The sequence below is a fragment of the Daphnia pulicaria genome, unplaced genomic scaffold (assembly GCF_021234035.1).
Source record: "Daphnia pulicaria isolate SC F1-1A unplaced genomic scaffold, SC_F0-13Bv2 h1tg000241l, whole genome shotgun sequence".
Lineage (NCBI taxonomy): Eukaryota > Metazoa > Arthropoda > Branchiopoda > Diplostraca > Daphniidae > Daphnia > Daphnia pulicaria.
The window spans coordinates 5,001-12,500 of NW_025804911.1; the positions used below are offsets into that span (position 1 = coordinate 5,001).

The window sequence follows — 7,500 nt, forward strand, 5'->3', positions numbered from 1 at the left end:
TCTGTTTTGCCATCGAAAAAGGTTTCTTTTGAATAGAGAGGAAAAAAACAAAACAGGGCGAACCTTCTTTTATTTTTCCCCCTTTTTTGTATTTGAGGCATCGCGGACACTTAAGTCGCGCGGCACCCAGACGTTAGAGATTCGGGAGCTTTTATGCGGTCAGGCCGGGTGAAAAATAAATCTCGCCGCGACCCAACATGCAAAACCAAGACTGAAAAAATCTCTGTTCGTTCATCATTCGACCGACCCTCAGTCAGATGTGGCCCGAGCGAGAAGCTGGGCCGCCATTTACGTTCAAGATTTCGATGCTCCATGTGTTCTGCAGTTCGCATGGATTAGCGCACTTTGCTGCGCTCTTCATCGATCCACGAGCCTAGTGATCCACCGTTCAGGGTCGTATATAAAACGACATATTCGTTTTCTTCTCTCTTTTTCTCCAACCCGCCCAAGCAAATGAATGCGAGGGCGGAGAAAGAAAGCCAGAAAGAAAATGTTCCGATAAACACTCGTACTAGAATTTGGGTTTAGTGTGTTATTGTGATTTTGAATTCTTCCTACTTCATCGAGAGGGCGAAGGGCAAGCTTAAAAAACATTCGGTTTTCAACGGCATAGTGTCGGGCTTTGGAGTGTTAGTCTATACGACGCACACGCACGCAACCACGAGTATCTACGCCCGAAAAGAACGTCCAGAGTAAAGTCTCACACTTTCGTCCCCCACCGAGAATCAAAAAATCCCGAAGACGAAGAGAGAAACAAAAAAAAAACAATTTCGATTGGGCGTATCCGCTTTAAACCACCGCGCATCAGAGCGCCTGATACCCGTTCAAAATCTTGATGTTTTTTTTTTTTTTTTCCGACTCTCCATCCACCGAGTTTTTATTTTTCAAAGTGTTTGATTTAGGGACTAAGACTTTATAAAATCTCCTTTATTGTTCCTTCGGTACTCGCGGCCCAGGCGGGCTATCGTATTCTTCACTCTACTAACGTCAACACTGTGAGCGCCGCTAAAGGTCGAATGAATCTATAGAGACATTCACCATCGAAGCAGGAAGAATTTGCTCACGGCCATAGACCAAATCGAAAGACTTTGTGTTTTTTTTTGAGCCGAGAGGAAAGAAAAATCAATTTGAAAAGGCGAATCCGCTTTAAACCACCGCGCATCAGAGCGCCTGATACCCGTTCAAAATAAATGATTTTCTTCCGTCAACCCACACATAGTTCATACGATGTCTTACGCCGAAAGACTTTTGATGGGGTTTTTTTTGTTTTGCAACTTTTAGTTGTTTCGTGCTCAACCAAAGCCATATGCGCAAAACATTTGTCTTGTTCGTTTATGATCCTTCCGCAGGTTCACCTACGGAAACCTTGTTACGACTTTTACTTCCTCTAAAGGATCAAGTTCGACCATCTTTCAGTCTCGCCGTTGGTAGGCACCGCACGGGCAGAGATTGCTCCCCACTCGACGGCACCCCGACAAGCCCGTCCGAAGGCCTCACTAAATCATTCAATCGGTAGTAGCGACGGGCGGTGTGTACAAAGGGCAGGGACGTAATCGACGCGGGCTAGTGACCCGCGCCTACTAGGGATTCCTGGTTCATGGGGATCATTGCAGTCCCCAATCCCAACCACGAAGGAGGTTCAGCGGTTACCCGGTCCTTTCGGACAGGGAGAGTGAAACACGCTGATTCCTTCAGTGTAGCGCGCGTGCGGCCCAGGACATCTAAGGGCATCACAGACCTGTTATTGCTCACTGTCACGCGGCTGGACGCCGCTTGTCCCTCTAAGAAGACTGCGTGACGGACGCGAGAGCAGAAGGTATCGCCGGGGATGACGACGACCGAATAACAATAGAGCCAGCCCCCGCGAGACATTCCCGACAAAGCCCCGCCATACCTCATCCGCCAGGCAACCAACCCGTGAAGGCCGTACACCCGACGAACAAAGCACAACGAAACCAAGCCGAGAGATTGCCTCACTAAAGGAACCAGTCCCACCGAGACCCGAATCGCCGCCACCTGATCCCGACGCCTCCGTACTCCCTTCGGTTTCAATTGATAAAACCCGTCACCTATTTAGCAGGCTAGAGTCTCGTTCGTTATCGGAATTAACCAGACAAATCGCTCCACCAACTAAGAACGGCCATGCACCACCACCCACCGAATCAAGAAAGAGCTCTCAATCTGTCAATCCTTCCAGTGTCCGGGCCTGGTGAGGTTTCCCGTGTTGAGTCAAATTAAGCCGCAGGCTCCACTCCTGGTGGTGCCCTTCCGTCAATTCCTTTAAGTTTCAGCTTTGCAACCATACTTCCCCCGGAACCCAAAGACTTTGGTTTCCCGGAAGCTGCCCGTCGAGTCATTGGAGTAACTCCGACGGATTGCTGGTTGGCATCGTTTATGGTTAGAACTAGGGCGGTATCTGATCGCCTTCGAACCTCTAACTTTCGTTCTTGATCAAGGAAAACATTCTTGGCAAATGCCTTCGCTGTTGTTCGTCTTGCGGCGGTCCAAGAATTTCACCTCTGTCGCCGCAGTACGAATGCCCCCGTCCGTCTCTATTGACCATTACCTCGGGTCCAAAAGTAAAAGACCAGCAAAATCGGACCGAGGTCCTATTCCATCATTCCATGCTGCGATATTCAGGCGTTGGGATACACCTGCTTTGAGCACTCTAATTTGTTCAAAGTAAACGTTGCCGGCCGCCCGAGACACCCGGTGAAGGGCACCCCGAACGATTGACTGGGTGGAGCGAATCGAGTCAACTACGACCAAAATTTAAAAAAGAACCCGAAAGAACTTTCCAACTCTGGCCGCAGATACAACAACGACGCACCGACCACCACTCCGGCGATGTTGTCCGACCGTGAAGAGAGTCGGGCTTTGACACCCGGGCTCCCAGAGCGTGAAACGCAACACCCTTGATTCAGAGCGGCGCCGCCCGGCCGAAGACAGACATCCGACTACGAGCTTTTTAACCGCAACAACTTTAATATACGCTATTGGAGCTGGAGTTACCGCGGCTGCTGGCACCAGACTTGCCCTCCAATGGTTCCTCGTTAAAGGATTTAAAGTGTACTCATTCCAATCACGGGGCCTCGGAAGAGTCCCGTATCGTTATTTTTCGTCACTACCTCCCCGTGCCGGGAGTGGGTAATTTGCGCGCCTGCTGCCTTCCTTGGATGTGGTAGCCGTTTCTCAGGCTCCCTCTCCGGAATCGAACCCCGATTCCCCGTTACCCGTTGCAACCATGGTAGGCGCGTAACCTACCATCGACAGTTGATAAGGCAGACATTTGAAAGATACGTCGCCGGCGCGAAGGCCGTGCGATCGGCGTGAAGTTATCCAGAGTCACCAAAATTGGTACGGTGCGCGAGCCCGAAAGCCCGGCCCCGACTGGTTTTGATCTAATAAAAGCACCTCTTCTGCGAGCCCGAAAGCCCGCAGTCGAGGCTCGAGTGCATGTATTAGCTCTAGAATTACCACAGTTATCCAAGTAGGATGGAGTGGATCTAAGGAACCATAACTGATTTATTGAGCCATTCGCGGTTTCGCCGTCTAGCGGCTTGTACTTAGACATGCATGGCTTAATCTTTGAGACAAGCATATGCTACTGGCAGGATCAACCAGGTATTTCGTGTATGTTTGTTTGATATGCATCCGGCGAGTTGCGGGTTTTTATTTCGCCCACGCATCACCAAACACACACCAAATCAACACGTTTTTCGTTTTTTTTCTTTTTCTTCGGAAACTAAAATTTTTGATCGCAACGCCTGGCGTGTCACAGCGAGTCCCAGTGAAGAGAAACACCGATCCGATCCGTTTGTTGGATTTTTTTCATTTCAATTTCCAAAGTCAAAGACCATTCAACGGTCTATGAGCCCAAAGTGAATCGGATTCATTCGACCGGTCTTGATATATTCATCAACTTTTTTTCCCGTATTACGGTTTTCGACGGTCATATGTGGCGTGCTGTATGCTCATAAGTCAAGCCTGCTTTACTAAGCTGACAAGCATACATCTTTTAAATTTTTGTGGGCTCAGAGTTTTATTTTTATTTTTCCACCGCCGAGGCACACTCTCGCATCACCCCGCACGACACACACACACACACACACCTCACCGCTCAACGGTCACACGAGGCAGAATTTTCCGCAAAGACTTTCGAAGAGAAAGAGAAAACTCGGAACAACCGCGGTCAGAGGCCAGCATAGAGGCATCGTATAGAAAGTCATGGGCGGAAAAAAACAAATCATTTCAAGTCGAGACAAGCAACCAGACTACCCCTATAAAAGTGCGCAATTCTTTAAGAGTTCACCGAAGAATGACCGAGATCAAGTATGCACGAAACGAACATATTCCAAGGGCAGCTGAATAAGCGATTCTGCGCCGAAGCGCGAGAAAAGCAAGCGGTACACCGATGGGGATCGTTTTTTTATCGTGTTAGATTCGTTGTTGTCAAGCAAGGATTCTCAAAATGTTTTTTGCATTGCACCCAAGTTTCGTACTGATTACTTGTCGCAGACCGGTGACTGTCAAAAAAAATTTTTTTACGTTTTTTCTTGAGAGGTCACTGCCTACACACAACTCCGGGCGGGCCGTACACTCACAGCCGTTTGAATTCTCCCTTCGTGTGTCATGGCCATAACTGAGCGTACATCTTACCGGGCGCCGAGTTGATCTGGCTTGTTCGATGAACGTTCGGGATACGTACAATCGATATAGCTCCAACCGTAACTCGTTTGTAATTACGCCGGCCATACTCAGCGGGCGCTCAGCTCAGCTCTCGATATCTTCCGTCGAAGGGAAGTTCGTAGTAAAAGAGAGTCAGAGTCGACGCCACATTTTGCGGTCCTCGCATCTCATCCGATTTTTGAATTTTATAGATTTGCCATCACTTCCACCCAATTCTCTCGTATATTTCAATCTCTTGACTTTGTCCGACCGGGCCGTCTTCGCCCCCCTTCAACTCCGTCCATCTCCACTTCTGTGTTCCACACAACGAGCTTCCGTCAAACGGCAAAATGTGAAATATGCGCACGCCGCACGAAATAATTTGAAAGCGTTCTGTTTGGTGGCTTTTTTATTTTTTATCTCTCGGCTCACACACACACACACACATTTCCGCCTGAACGGTAATTTTTTTTGATACGGTGTCAAAAAGTGAAAAGACGCGCACCATTTTCTTTTCTCTTCCGTATCGTCGCTGACGGTAAACGCTGATGGTTATGATGCCGTAAGTTTGGAAGAAAGAATCTTTCCCGTCTTGTCTTGTTACGGTAAAATAACAAAGAACAAGCGTCCGATTTCTCTCACAGACGGCCACAGACAAACCACACGTGCCGAAGAAACGAAACGTCCGAAACCAAAAAAATGTTTGACGCGCGCACCTCTTCTGAACTTTTCGACCAAGAGTCGTTGGATCGAGTGACGAGCTTCTCAGCTGTCGCACCAATCGGTGAAGCGGGCGTTTGAATTCCCGTCCACATCGCGGTTCGGATATATTTTTACATATACCGACCATCGGAAATTTCGAAAACGGTTTTACCGAAGGAATGATATTTCACACACCGACAGCTCATCGAGTTCGTCTCCGTTCAACGGTTTTTTTTTTTAAGACTTTTTGATCGCATGGGGCTAAACTGGTTAGAGCAAAGCCGCGATCCAAGCAGTGAAAAAAAAACAAAGACAGTGCAAGCGCGATCGAACGGAATCGAAACTAAAATCATGTGAAGTGGCGGGCGGAAAGGAGCTCAGCTACGGTGGAAATGAAACTACAACTAACGCCGAACCGGACAACTTCCCATTCTGCGTCTTCGTTTCATTTCCCAAAGCTCCCCGTCGATACCAAAGTTTTTGCGTCGAAGCTACTAAAGAAATTTCGCGCTTTCCTTTTCGCCTCTTTCGCCTTCCCTTCGATATCTATCCAACCACCGGCTTCGACTTTATTTCTTTCACCCGTCTATTCGCCCGATAGTCGACGGTCGGCCATTCTTTGGTATCGGCCAGGCGGACTAACAAGAAGTAAGACTCGTTTGAAAAATTTGGACCGGGCTTTACAATCGCTGCTTGTCGTAATGTCGCAAATTTGAAAAAAATTTTCAATTCGAGAAACCAAACTATTCGACACTTCGAAAATTTTTGGGACTCTGAAAATTTTTCCGAGTTTAGGAATCGAGACCTCTTCTATACTAAGGAAAACCACTAATGTTCCGCCGCATAATGTCTCCGTTTTCCGGCTCATTTTTAGCGATTGGACGGGGACATTGCCCCATCCAACCGCCAGCCGACTTTCAGGAACCGTCGTTTTCAAAGTTGGGACTTAGAAAATTTTCGACGAGTGGGAATTTTTTACGGTCGCAAGTCATCACGACACGCCCGACCAACCCATTTGAGAGCCGCCACGCCTCGACGGTGTGACGGCTTTTTTTCGAATCGACGGGTCTCGCTCACTCCTCTCTCGCGCCGACCAGAGGCCGGGCGAGAGAGTCGTTGCCAAACACCGTCGTCGGAAATGGGAGAATTTGAGTGGGAATTTTTTACGGTCGCGAGTCATCACGACACGCCCGACCAACCCACTTGAGAGCCGCCACGCCTCGACGGTGTGACGGCTTCTCTTTTCGAATCGACGGGTCTCGCTCACTCCTCTCTCGCGCCGACCAGTGGCCGGGCGAGAGAGTCGTTGCCAAACACCGTCGTCGGAAATCGAGAAATTTTCATTTCCATTTCCATTTTTTTTCATCGGCCTTTATACGTCCAAGTCCCGCCAACCACGTCACTACCACGTCGTCGGGACTTAGAAAAATTTTTCAATTTTTCGGACTTAGAAAATTTTTCAACTTTCTTTTTTTCGACAACCTCTTCCCTATATAGGAAAGTAGTGGATGTTCCGGGCAGTAACTGTACGAAAAAGTCGATTTCCGAATTTTTGCCGGACATTCACCTGAGCTCAGGCCGGGCCGCCCGCTCAACTGCCGCCCGGTCACCACCAAAAACCGGTCTTGGAAATTTTAGGACTTAGAAAATTTTTCAACTTTTTCTTTCTCGACAACCTCTTCCCTATATAGGAAAGTAGTGGATGTTCCGGGCAGTAACTGTACGAAAAAGTTGATTTCCGAAATTTTGCCGGGCTTTCACCAGAGCTCAGGCGGGGCTTACCATCACACCCGCCGACCGGTCACCACCAAAAACCGGTCTTGGAAATTTTAGGACTTAGAAATTTTTTCCAACTTTTTTTCTTTCGCTCTTTCTCTCTTTTTCAGCCGCCTTTGCTCGTCCCAGTGCCGCCTATAGCTTCACTATCCATCGTCGGGACTTAGAAAAATTTTTCAATTTTTCGGACTTAGAAAATTTTTTCAATTTTCATTTTCGACAACCTCTTCCCTATATAGGAAAGTAGTGGATGTTCCGGGCAGTAACTGTACGAAAAAGTTGATTTCCGAAATTTTGCCGGACATTCACCTGAGCTCAGGCCGGGCCGCCCGCTCAACTACCGACCGGTCTCCA

The 7,500-nt window shown here is 48.3% G+C and overlaps 2 non-coding genes across 2 annotated transcripts; both read right to left on the bottom strand.

The window, feature by feature from the left end:
- Nucleotides 1-243: 243 nt before the first annotated feature.
- Nucleotides 244-396, bottom strand: LOC124320043. Its single transcript, XR_006913734.1, has one exon. It is a non-coding gene; the product is annotated as a 5.8S ribosomal RNA (ribosomal RNA).
- Nucleotides 397-1,332: 936 nt separating this feature from the next.
- Nucleotides 1,333-3,627, bottom strand: LOC124320044. The gene has a single exon (XR_006913735.1). It is a non-coding gene; the product is annotated as a small subunit ribosomal RNA (ribosomal RNA).
- Between the last annotated feature and the right edge of the window lie 3,873 nt (nt 3,628-7,500).